This window comes from Fistularia commersonii, chromosome 11 (genome assembly GCF_037954325.1).
Source record: "Fistularia commersonii isolate RoL2024-O1a breed Wild chromosome 11, RoL_Fcom_v1.0, whole genome shotgun sequence".
Taxonomy (NCBI): Eukaryota; Metazoa; Chordata; class Actinopteri; order Syngnathiformes; family Fistulariidae; genus Fistularia; species Fistularia commersonii.
Window position 1 is genome coordinate 16,440,600 of NC_141294.1, and position 12,081 is coordinate 16,452,680.

Genomic DNA, 12,081 nt, shown 5'->3' on the forward strand with positions numbered 1-12,081 from the left:
ATTACCTTACTGCTTGTTAGAAGCTCCTCTGCTTCTAACGAGCATACATTGCCACATGTCTAGGTAGCCAAATTATTTTCAGGACTTTTCCAGGACATGTGCAGTTGCTGCAGTGCGATACAGTATGTTACTGGGTCATACCCCGATAATCACCCCACTCCGTCTTCCTCTCTATTAGGTCAAGTGAACAGAATGCCTCTGTGATCCACGTTCTCCATCCGAAAGCTCCCAAGAAGCTTCTTTGAAGTCGTCCTTTACAGGGTTTCAAAAGAGGCTAAATCCAGTGACCAAACGGAGACAGCGCTGAGGGGATGGGAACATCTGATTGGCTGGAGGGGTCAGGTGGGGGTACAGCAGCAGAGTTTTTCCTGAACACTCATTCATTCATTATCTATACTGCCGATCCTGTCACAGTTGGTTGTCGGAACCAGGAGCCAACACAAGACTCCGCAACAAAACAGATATGCTTGCGTACAGGAACAGGACCGGGATGAGATCGGGGAACTGGTGGCCAAGCAGGGTGTGCTGGTTTACTCCGCTGTGAGATGGCCGAGCGATGCAGCCGAGCACGGGAAACAGAAAGGAGTGCGAGCACGATGGATGATTGCGAATGACCTGATTGTCGGGAACTCGGGCCAGCAATCGGAGTTTGGCAATCTGCGGCAGGTGTGCACTCGCCAAGTGCTCGCCTGCCGCCTGTCCAACCCTAACATATCCTGCAGTCAGGGTGACAGGTTGGCTGGAGTCTACCCCAGCTGTCATTGGTGGGAGGCTGGGTTCACCCTAGTTCATTCACAAGGCCACATATAGAGACATACAACTATTGACCCACTCATTCATACGTTAGATAGAGACATACAACTATTGACCCTGTCGTTCATACGTCATACAGACATACAACTATTGACACCTTCATCATATGTCATATAGACATACAACTTTTGACCCCTTCGTTCAAACATCATATAGAGGCATACAAGTATTGACCCTGTCGTTTCTATGTCATATAGACATACAACTACTGACACCTTGTTCATACATCATATAGAGACATACAACTATTGATCCTCTTGTCCTTATTTCATATCGCCAAACTCAAATACACAGTGGGCCACAGGTCATACCCTGATAATCACCCTGCTTCTTGATACTAGCAGAAATCTTCTCCAGAGTTGTACCTCTTAGGTCAAGTTACCCGGAATGGTCAATTACCCCCCCCCCCAGCAAGAGTTCTGGTTTAAAAGTTGACTGAACTTGTCTATGCAATAATTTTTGTTGAAATCTTTTCATACAACTGGACTTGAATTAGCCCAACCACCACACCGCCCCCTGCGCCCACAAGTGTCTGATTGCCTGAGTGGGGCAGGTGTACTGGAGTGCCAGCTGCACAGCCTTATACAATCAAGTCGCCTTTGAGTCGTCAGGAAAGGAGGGGACAGGAAAGAGGGGAGGGCTTCACAACATACTCGAGGTGACTGGTTCCACTGGCCGGATCTCTGCGATCCACCACTTTCAAGAAAAACTCAGAAGAGACTCCTCACTGCTTGTACCGCGAGGGATGTACGCTGCGATTGGTCACCGCGGCTCTCCGTCGGGATGAACTCTGGCGATTTAGCCGATAAACAACAGCATTGTTTTCCTGTCCGACGCGTAGCTGAGCTTCACCTGCAAACAAGTGGGTTCAGGACCTCGGGTTGGTCTACAGGAGGCGACTGTGGGGTCACCAACACCCGTCAAAGTAAGAGCTTCCTGGCTGGGGGTCTGACTCCACTTTGACCTTTCGTCTCTGTGGCGAGATAAGGTTCATAAGTTCCTCGGAGAAGGCCAGCTGCATTTTCACCTTCTTCCTCGAGCTCCAGGTCCCACCATCACCTTCACCTCCACCTTCTTCAGCATTTACCCCAAGAAGAAAATTGACTCATCAAATAGTGGCATACAACCATTCACATATCTGGACAATCTAGGTTCTCCGGTGAAGGTCTAACCCCTGCTCCGTCTTCCATGACCATATATGGTGGCCACATCTGATGAAGCGTTGGGTGGATGGATGACTCCTCACCGCCGCGGTTTGCCAACCCAACGACCCAAACCGCTATCTGAACCTCTTAGCTAACGTTGGTTTAACCTGACAATCCTAATTCCCTCCCTCATGAGGATCACTCATTCACCCCAAAAGCTGCTGGTGTGTGTGTGTGTGTGTGTTTTACCTTTCCTTACCTTACCTCTCTTTCCAGCCCATCAACATCTCCCACTTCAATATTGCGCAAGTGGCAAACAAACACCCGCACACACACACACACACACACACACACACTTCAATTCTATTCACACCGTCCAGCCCCCAGTGTGAATGAGAGGTTGAATGGTTCCATGTTGCTACTTGACATCTGAGTGAATGAGTGAATTTTCATGTTTCAATGTGATGAATGAATGAGAGGGTCAATGGTTGGACGTCTATGATGAGTGACTATATGTTTCTATAGGACTTGTGAATGAGTGACTGTATGTTTCTATACGTATCATATGACTTATGAATGAGTGAATGTATGAATGAATGTATAGGACTTATGAATGAAAGGCTTATGTATCATATGACTTATGAACGAGTGAATTGTGGATGTATGTATCTATAGGACTTATGAATGAGTGACTGCGTGTCTCTATAGGACTTATGAATGAGTGAATGTATCTTTATGACTTATGAATGAGTGAATGTGTCTATAAGCGTCTTTGTGTACCTTGAAAAGCGCTATACAAATCGTATGTATTATTATTATTATTATTATATTACAACAATATCCTTCGGGATAAATAAAGTTGTTCTTATTCTTATTCTTCTTATTCTTATATGACTTATGAATTAGTGAATGAATGACCGTATGTGTCTCTATGACTTATAAATGAGTGAATGTATGTATCTATAGGACTTATGAATGAGTGAATGTATCTTTATGACTTATGAATGAGTGAATGTGTCTATATTACAACAATTTCCTTTGGGATAAATAAAGTTGCTCTTATTCTTCTTATTCTTATATGACTTATGAATTAGTGAATGAATGACCGTATGTCTCTATAGGACTTATGAATGAGTGAGTGCACCTTTATGACTTATGAATGAGTGAATGCGTCTATATTACAACGATTTCCTTCGGGATAAATAAGGTTGTTCTTATTCTTCTTATTCTTATATGACTTATGAATTCATGAATGAATGACCGTATGTCTCTTTATGACCTATGAACGAGTGATTGTATGTATCTATATGACTTGTGAATGAGTGAATGAATGAATGAATGGGTGCACTGGAGGTCTCCATATGACGTGTGAGTGTGTTTGTGATTGACAGGTGACCCGTGTCAGGGTAAATCCCGCCCCCCGCCCAAGGCTAGCTGTGATTGGCTGCATCCAGAATGCAGGATAGCCCTCTGGATTTTTAGATGAATGAATGGATGAAGCAACTTTGAGGATGAATCACCATTCATGATGCTTTCACATGTATTTTCTCTGATGGGATCCAAGATGGCGGACACCCTCCTGTTCAGCTCACATGCGTGTGTGTGTGTGTGTGTGTGTGTGTGAGTGTGTGTGTGTCGCTAAGGAGGAAACTCAGGCAGACAGTTGCCACCGCCGCTTCAACACCCAGCAGGAAAGTATTGATCGGCTGTTTCAGTAGCTTTATTCGCTCTCTTATCACTCCCTCTCTTTCTACTCAGTCACTCCTTTCACTGCGCTGCTCCTTTCTATTAATTACATTCCACGACTGTTGGATGTTTAACTTCACTCCTCCCTCCCCCCTCTTTCCTCACCCTCCATCATCCCTCCATCATCCCTCCATCATCCCTCCATCATCCCTCCATCACCAGCCCACACCTGTTTACCTCGTAGCGCCGCTGCTTCCTCCGTTTGGAGAGCGGAAGCGGCGATGCAGAGCTCAATACCTCCACCATCAGGTGGATGGGGTGAACTGCACCGTCTACACACACACACACACACACACACATGCACGCACGTGTGTGTGTGCACGCACACACAGCTTGAGAGTAATGAAATCAAGCCCTGATGATTCATGGGTTTCCGCGGCGGAGGACCGTTCGTGACGCCGCTTCCAAAGTGATAAATAATACTTCCGGTTGTGTTCTAATGAGGCCTGTCGGGACGGCGGCGCCGCGTGGATTTAAGCCCCGCCCATAACAGGAAGGGGCTCTGCGCCCACGCCGCCCCTGCAGGAACCTCATCTGATGGTTGGCTGAGGAGGGTCAGAGGAGTGAGGGGCCTCCTGGAGAACCAGGAAGCTGTAAGGAACTGAGGAGAAGGTGAACATCGACCTTCAGGGAGGGCGGCGGGGATCGCCACAACTAGGAGCTCCATTGGAGACCCAGATGGGAACGCTTCCTACAACCATCAGGAGCAACTTCCATCAACCACCTTTAGGCTCCATCATCCTCCGCCCTGAGGCTGGAGGCGGAGGTGTTTGTGTCGCCATGGAAACCCATCATGGACCTTCAGCTGTCCAGGAAAGGAGTTTTGGACCTCCTGATTCTCACCGCCCTGCAACACGGCTGCCTTTTCATCCGTCCACCAGTTCACTCGTCCTGTACCGGTCATGATCATGGGTGCTGGAGCCACACACACACACACACACACACACACACACTCTCAATCTCCTCCATCTTTTCTCCAGAAGTTTGTGAATATACATGATTAAATGAAGGATCCCTCTCAGCTTCAGGTGTCTTCAGTGTTCAGATTCGGACAGGAAGAGTCTGGAATTGAACCGACAACCTTCGGACCGAAGGGCCGCCCCTCGCCGCCGGCCGAGACGGCGTGGACCCGCCGTGAAACTCTCTGACCCCGGTTTGAACCGCCTCGGCTTCAGTTTCCCTCCGAGTGAAGCACTTTTTTAAAAACACTCCGTCACAAACAGCTGCACTTCAAGGATGAAGACGGGTTCACACACACACACACACACACACACACACACACACACACACGTAGCCAGAGATGAAACCGAGGAGCAAAAGAAGAACTGGAGCAGGTGCCGGCAAACCCGAGGGAACGCCTGGAGAACCCAGAGACGGGAAAAAACGATGGAATCACAGAACAAAATGCAAAAACTTTAGGGTACATGTGTCAAACTCAAGGCCTGCGGGCCAAATGTGGCCCGCCACCTCATTTTAAGCGGTCCACCAAAAGTCTTCAAAGGTCTGATTGTCTTAAGATAAAGAAGTCAAACGCGTGCATTGACCAGAAACTACATTTCCCTCGATTCATGCCGATTATGTTACCCGCAAAGTGATGACATCCCACCATTAGATTGCAGTGTTTCCAGTGGACGTGAGAAATACAAATGATCCCTCAATGTCCAGGAAGAGAAAAGTTGCTGCAGATGGAAGGATGTTTCAAGAAAGATGGGAAGGGGAATACATATTTGTGCCTCAAGGAGAAAAAAACGGTATTTCTTTTGTGTCATGAGGCAGAGTCGGTGGTCAAACAGTACGATCTACGTCGGCATTTTGACACTAAACACGGAACTAAGTATGCTGAAGTTAGCCTTCCAGAAAAAACAACAAATTGACCAAGAATAAAAAGCCGGTGAACGGTTGTATGTCTCTACATGTGGCCTTATGATTGGTCCAGGGTGATCCCCGCCTCTTGCCCAATTACAGCTGGGATGCAGAAGTGATATATATATGTACACCTGCAGCTTATAGAAAAGTATGGTTTATTTATGTACAGTTTTTTTTTTCTTTTAAAAATTAGCAGGTGCGGCCTATATAAAGGTGCGGCCTATAGTCCAGAATTAAGGGACTACATATATATATGTTTTTATATATATATATATATATATATATATATGAAATGAACTTGTTTCCAGCTTACGACCATTATGCAAACCTGCTCAATCTTTGCCTCCATTAACAATCACATGACCAACTCATTACCCGTCGCTAACATCTCAAAGCTAATCGGGTTTAATGATTCATCATCATCAAGCAAAGGACTATTAGCCGACAAGGCCTGAATAAAGTGTTGTTGTTGCAGAAGTTGCTCGGGTCCTTGTCTGACAGAGGAGGCCGCTCTGCTACTAAGGGCAAGGATCGTGCGCGGAACCGCGTTCAGCAACGGCGTGTTAGTTGTGGGAAGTCGTTCCCGTCACCTCTCCGACAAACTCCCGCCGTTGCCCTTTTCTCCGCCGAGTCCGACTATCTTGACTGGCGTTAAGCTCCGCCCCTCCTGCCCACCCCCGCCAGCGCTCACTGACAGGCGGTAATGAGTGGTGGGATGAGAGCGCAAGTGACGGGCGGCAGCTTGTGATTCGCCCCCGGCCTGAAAACACTGTCAACACTGTCGTCGCGCCAATGTGGCACTTGCCGCCAAAAAGCCGCATTTCAAGGCACCGCGGTGACCTTTTCCACGCTCCTAACAGCTCCTTGGGATCCAGACCCGCTCGGGCATGTGTCCTCCGATGCTTCCTGCTGCAGTTGACGGTTTCGGCGCTGCTCTGCGCTTGACGCGGTGATTTCCTCAAGGTGACGGTGACTGTTGGTGGGATGAATCAGCTGCACTCTGGCTGAAGTCCTTGTCAAATCTCATCCTGGCAACTGCATTTTATTTCCTGTCTTGAAGAACTCCCAATCCGGAGGCCTCTTGGGTTCAAGCAGGAAATGACAGAGGTTGAAGTGAAGAAGCCCCTGGGATGAGAGGTGCAACATCTTCAAGAGAAGTCAAGTCATGATACGATTTGGCAAGGATTAACTGGGACCCTGAGCACCTGGCTAAAGGCTCATTATGCTAAACATTTAGCTAATTTAGCATGACATCCGCACGAGGGCGGTGCTTTCTGTCCGTCCTCTGTGTCCAATGTCCACCGGGGTGCCTAGTGGGAGGCAGGGTTGCACGGTATGCTTCAGGGCGACCAGCAAATGGAACAGAGGTGGTCACCAACAATGGCGGACTCTTGGCATTGAAGCTCCTTGTACTTCAAGGTCACTTCACCTCCTTGTTGGTCCGTACAAATACTCGATTACTTTCCGACGTTCATGTTTTCACTCGTTCTAGTTCCCACGTTAGCTACCCAGACAGGAGGTGTCCCTGTGTACTACAGTGACCTCTGGTGTTTGCCGTATGTGGTGCTGCTTGAAGACGGTGCCCGGTGCCCCTTTGTTTGCAAAGAGCTGTTTAGTTGCGGCTTTCTGATGAAGACCAGCCCAATTCTCACTGTAGGAACCTTCTGGAAGGAGGGCATAACTCAGTGCAGCAGAAGAACCAGGTACCTTGTACCTCAGCTCCTTGAACCATCTTAGCTCCTTCGCTGAGGCAGGTTCTTTGTTAGGTTCCGAAGGAACTCAGATGACGTGGGCGACTGGTGGAAACTTCTTGCGCACTGCAGAGCACCATTTTTAAAAGTTCTCTTGGTCACTGCTCAGATGTTTTCTTAGGACAAAATGGACAGGAGCAAGGAGAAACGGTGTGATGAAGACCTCCAAGCAACTCGGAGGGGATTCCAGGGCTCACAGAGGAACATCTACATTTTGGACCAGAATAAGGGCAGCGTTAGCTAACGGCTAACAGGGTTCTTCAGAAGATAAACCATCTGATGGTCCATGGTCATAATTCCGTCTTCTTCTTCAGCGGTTGGTTTTGAGTGTGGAGCTGAAGGTACACGTCACATCAGTCCCTACTGTGGTCCCTCCCTGACTGTGGGAATGCTAAGCTAAAAGATTCCCCTGGAGGAAGCTACTTCGTGGAACAGAAAGAAAGGAGGAAAGTTCTTCGATCGTGACCCTCCGAGGTCCGAAGCCAACACGTGCAGCAGATCCATCACACGAAAAAAAGGGAAGTTTGGCAACGTTCGCTCGTCCGTCCTCCTCCGCCGCTGCCCCCCGCCAGCGCCCGCCAGCTAGCAGGAGGTCCCTTTCCGGCCGTGAGATGGATCACCGGCGTGCACGAGTCCTTGGCTGAACTGTAATAATGCTGATGTGGCGCCAGGCTGACGGCGGGGAGGGGGGACGCCACCGCGGTCGGTCTTTGCACAACTAATTCGCCACGAACGCAAGGGGCGGGGCTTAGCATAGCACAACAACACACACACGAAGCTCATCACCGTCCATCACCGCCTATCTGGAGCATCTTTACAGCTCCATCCTATACGATCAGCATCAGTCACACACACACACACATGCGGTCGACCCAAGTGTGTATCCCCTCGGAATGAGTCATCTATCCTTTCGCGGCTTGGTTGCGGCCTGCGAGGGCAGGCGCTATCTCCGGCTTGCCGCTCCTCGCCGTCTACGGGGAGCGAGGGATGGATGGAGATACGTGGCAGAGCGAGACCTCCCCTCTCCGTCTTCATCCTTTCTCCTCCCTCGTCTCTATATTTATCTTCCGTCTCCATCGCCTTCCATCGCACCGTCCCTCCCTCCTGCTCATCCACCTAGCGTTTTAAGGTAATAACACGCGGCGGATGAAGCGGGTCGGGCGCCTCGCCGCCGTCCCTCGGTGTCACGCAGCGGATAAAGTCGGCGGTGAGACGAGGTGTCAGGGTTTCTTCTCCTGGACGCCGCGGTGAACGCATGAATAATGGATGGCTGAAAGCTCTTATTCTCTCCGTCTCGGGTAGCGGGCCGCCATCAAAAATAACCGGAGGTGCGGGTCGCTGAGGGGGAACCGGCACGCAACAGAGTAAGAACTGTAGCTTCTCCACCTTCTGGTTGAGAACCTTCCAGAACTCTCTACAGAGGAATCCAGAATGTAACACCCGCTCCACAGTGGAGAAGTTTGAAAACATTTGGTCCACATCACACCATTAACACATCTTCAGGGTCTCCAGCAGTGACGTGCACTGAGGTTCACGGCTGGTGAGGCCAGCTACTATGAGGCAGGAGAAGTGCGTGCCTCACTTCGTGGCTCCTCTCAGATGTTTTATGAACATTTAGCACAAGAAACTAGTCACAAAAATGCAGTTGTTGACAAAAAACATTGTACATTGGAATTGTTGTTCATCTAGCAAAGGGGTTTAAATGTTTTATTAGCGACATACAGAGACGGTAACACTTTCTGAGTGCAGACATTGAGGCTCAACAGTCCCCGGCCTCGCCGCATGTCTCTTCTCAGTATTTGAACAGTAAATATGAAAATCCAGCGATTATTAGTAAAAAAAACTAGTGAAGAGAAATGAAAAAATACCTTTGCAAATCACTGATAAATATAACCATTTAATTCTCTTTTTTTATTTTATATTTTTTTCTTTCCAGGGGAGGCAGGAGAGGCCTTCCCTCACTTGCCAATATTGATAAATCTTGATGAATATAACTATTTCATAATTTTTTTTTTTATTTTTACTTTTTACATTTCATTTTACATTTTATTTTAAATTGTTTTCTCTCTTTCAATTCATTTTTTTTTCATTTTACATTTCATTTAACATTTTATTTTACATTTTACATTGTTTTCTCTTTTTCAATTTAATTTTTTTGCATTTGCCATTTAATTTTACATTTTATTTTACATTTTGTTTTCCTTTTTTTCCATTTGACATTTTCTTCTTTTTTTCAATTTACATTTTCCTTCTTTCCAAGGGAGGCAGGAGAGGCTGTCCCCCACTTGCCAATATTGATAAATCTTGATGAATCTTGATAAATCTTGATAAATCTTGATAAATATAATCATATCTTTTTTTTCATATTACCTTTTTTTCCATCACACTTCTTTTTCATTTTACATTTCATTTTACATTATTTACATTTACATTTTTTTTCTTTTTTCATTTTTATTTTTTTTCTTTCCCGGTGATGCAGGAGAGGCCGGCCCTCTCTTGCCAATATTGATAAATTGTGATAAATGTAATCTTGATAAATCTTGATTAATATAACCATTTAATTTTTTTTCCTTTTATATTTTTTTCATTTGACTTTTTTTACTTTGTTCATTTTCTACATTGCTTTTCTTTTTTTTTCTCCATTTTTTCATTTTACTTTTTTTTTTCTTTCCAAGTGAGGCACGGCCCCTCCTGCCTCCCCTGACTGCACATTCCTGTCACTCACATCTCCAGCGAACCTCCTGCATGTGTTTGGACTGCAGGAGGAAACCATAGAACCAGGAGGAACCCAACGCAGACACGGGAATAACATGAAATATCCACATATAAGCAATGAATATACATTCACACACACACTCCAACCAGACCATTGGGGGCAACCGGGGGTTTGGGGTCTTTTCAATTGTTTTTTGGGAGTCATACAGCCCACCTTCTGGATGAAGAATCTACCGAATTAGCCGCAGCTGATTAGCTGACGCCTCCAAAATTCAAAGCTGAGCCTTTGGATCCCGAACCGATGGGCAACTTCTCATTTAGGGATAAATGAATGAGCTGACGTTGTGACACGAGGCGTCCAAGAGAGCTAAAACAATGAGGAAGAACTTTTCCCCCCCCGGATTCCTTCCTCCCAGGGTATCTTATCCAAACAAGCGCAGACAGGCTCATTATTCTAAGAGACGGGCCGATAGAGACGATCAATGGCGCTGATCAGCCGCCTTATCCCTATGGATAAGCACGCCCACGCAGACGGGGCGGGCGTATCGTTAAATAAACAATCCGGGCCGACCGTCTGGCCTGGAGAAGACTGGAAATCCATTGTGCACGTGAATTTGTTGAATATTTTCGACATTAACGTTACGTTTCAAAACAGCTCAGTTGCAAATACAGCAGGCAGGGCCTCGGAAAAGGCGTTAAGAAAAAGACAATATTGAAGATAACATCGAAATGACAGACGATGTATTTTTCTCATGTGAAAAAAAATACACCATTTTGGGGCTAAAACTCAAAAATTGATTTAAATTAAATGGCGAATAAAAACAAATAAAAATAAAATAAATAAAATATCCATTATCATCAATTTTCCTCTCAAAGGATGACATAATAATTGGTTGACTTTTAGGAAATGAAAGAAATTAACTCAATGTTATTTTAAGTGTGGCCAAGTTCTTCATACAAAAAAATAAAACAGAATGGAAAAATGTCACTCCAATTTTACCTTCTTTAAAAAACGATTTTAAATTAAACAAAAAATCGTTAAAACGTATAAAAAATGTAGTTTTATGGATAATAGTAATAATTATAATAATAATAATAATGATTAATAATGATAATACACCGTTTTATGAATGATATTCCCTTAGATCCGCAAAGCTAAATACACATTGTATCCCCTTGGTGTTTCTTTTGCTTGGTTATCATTTATAAGTTCGTTAAAAATATATATATATATTGAAAAGAAGATATTACTGACTTGCGCCTTCTGAATGCGCGGTATACAAAATAATTTTCCCTATAATTTATCGGTTTATTAGTCCTAATAAATTATTGGTTTCCTCAATTGAATTTAGCCATGTTTGTTTTCTTATATGTTTTGTTTGTTTGTACTTTATAAGTTCAATAAAGTAAAAAAAAAAAAAAAAGTAAACTTTGACTTGCGCCTTCTGAATTTGCGGTGCGCGATTACAGTAGGCATTACGGTGACCGCAGCGCCCCGAGAGGGGATTTCAGTTGAAAAGCGTCTATTTCGGGTTAATTCATCTTTAAATATTTCATCAGCGAGCCAACAGACACGCAGAGACAACTTCTAAAATACTGCAAACACATATAAACATTTATTTCTATTTACTTTCCAGAAAATGGGAACGATAAACGAATCAACACCACCTGCGAAGCACATTCAATTCATGTCATATCCGTGTATATTCCGTGCACATGGTGCGTGGGGTTCCACAAATGTGCAAAAGACGAGTTCTTTTCTCTTTTTTTTCTGCTTCGGCGATATTTTGTGAAATAAAGCATATAAATAAAGGAGGTAATGCAACAGGTGAACTCACCAGGGGAGGCGTCCCGGATCAAAGTGGCACCTCAATCCAAGACACTATTATTATTTATTATTATTATTATTATTAGTAGTAGTAGTAGTAGTAGTACTTCCTAAGAGTTTTGATTGTTATCAAAGCAGAAGCTGAAGCAAAGTAGGAAAACACACACATGTGTGAGTCGCCCTGCAGGCTGCAGTGAGGCGTTCACCGACACTCTGG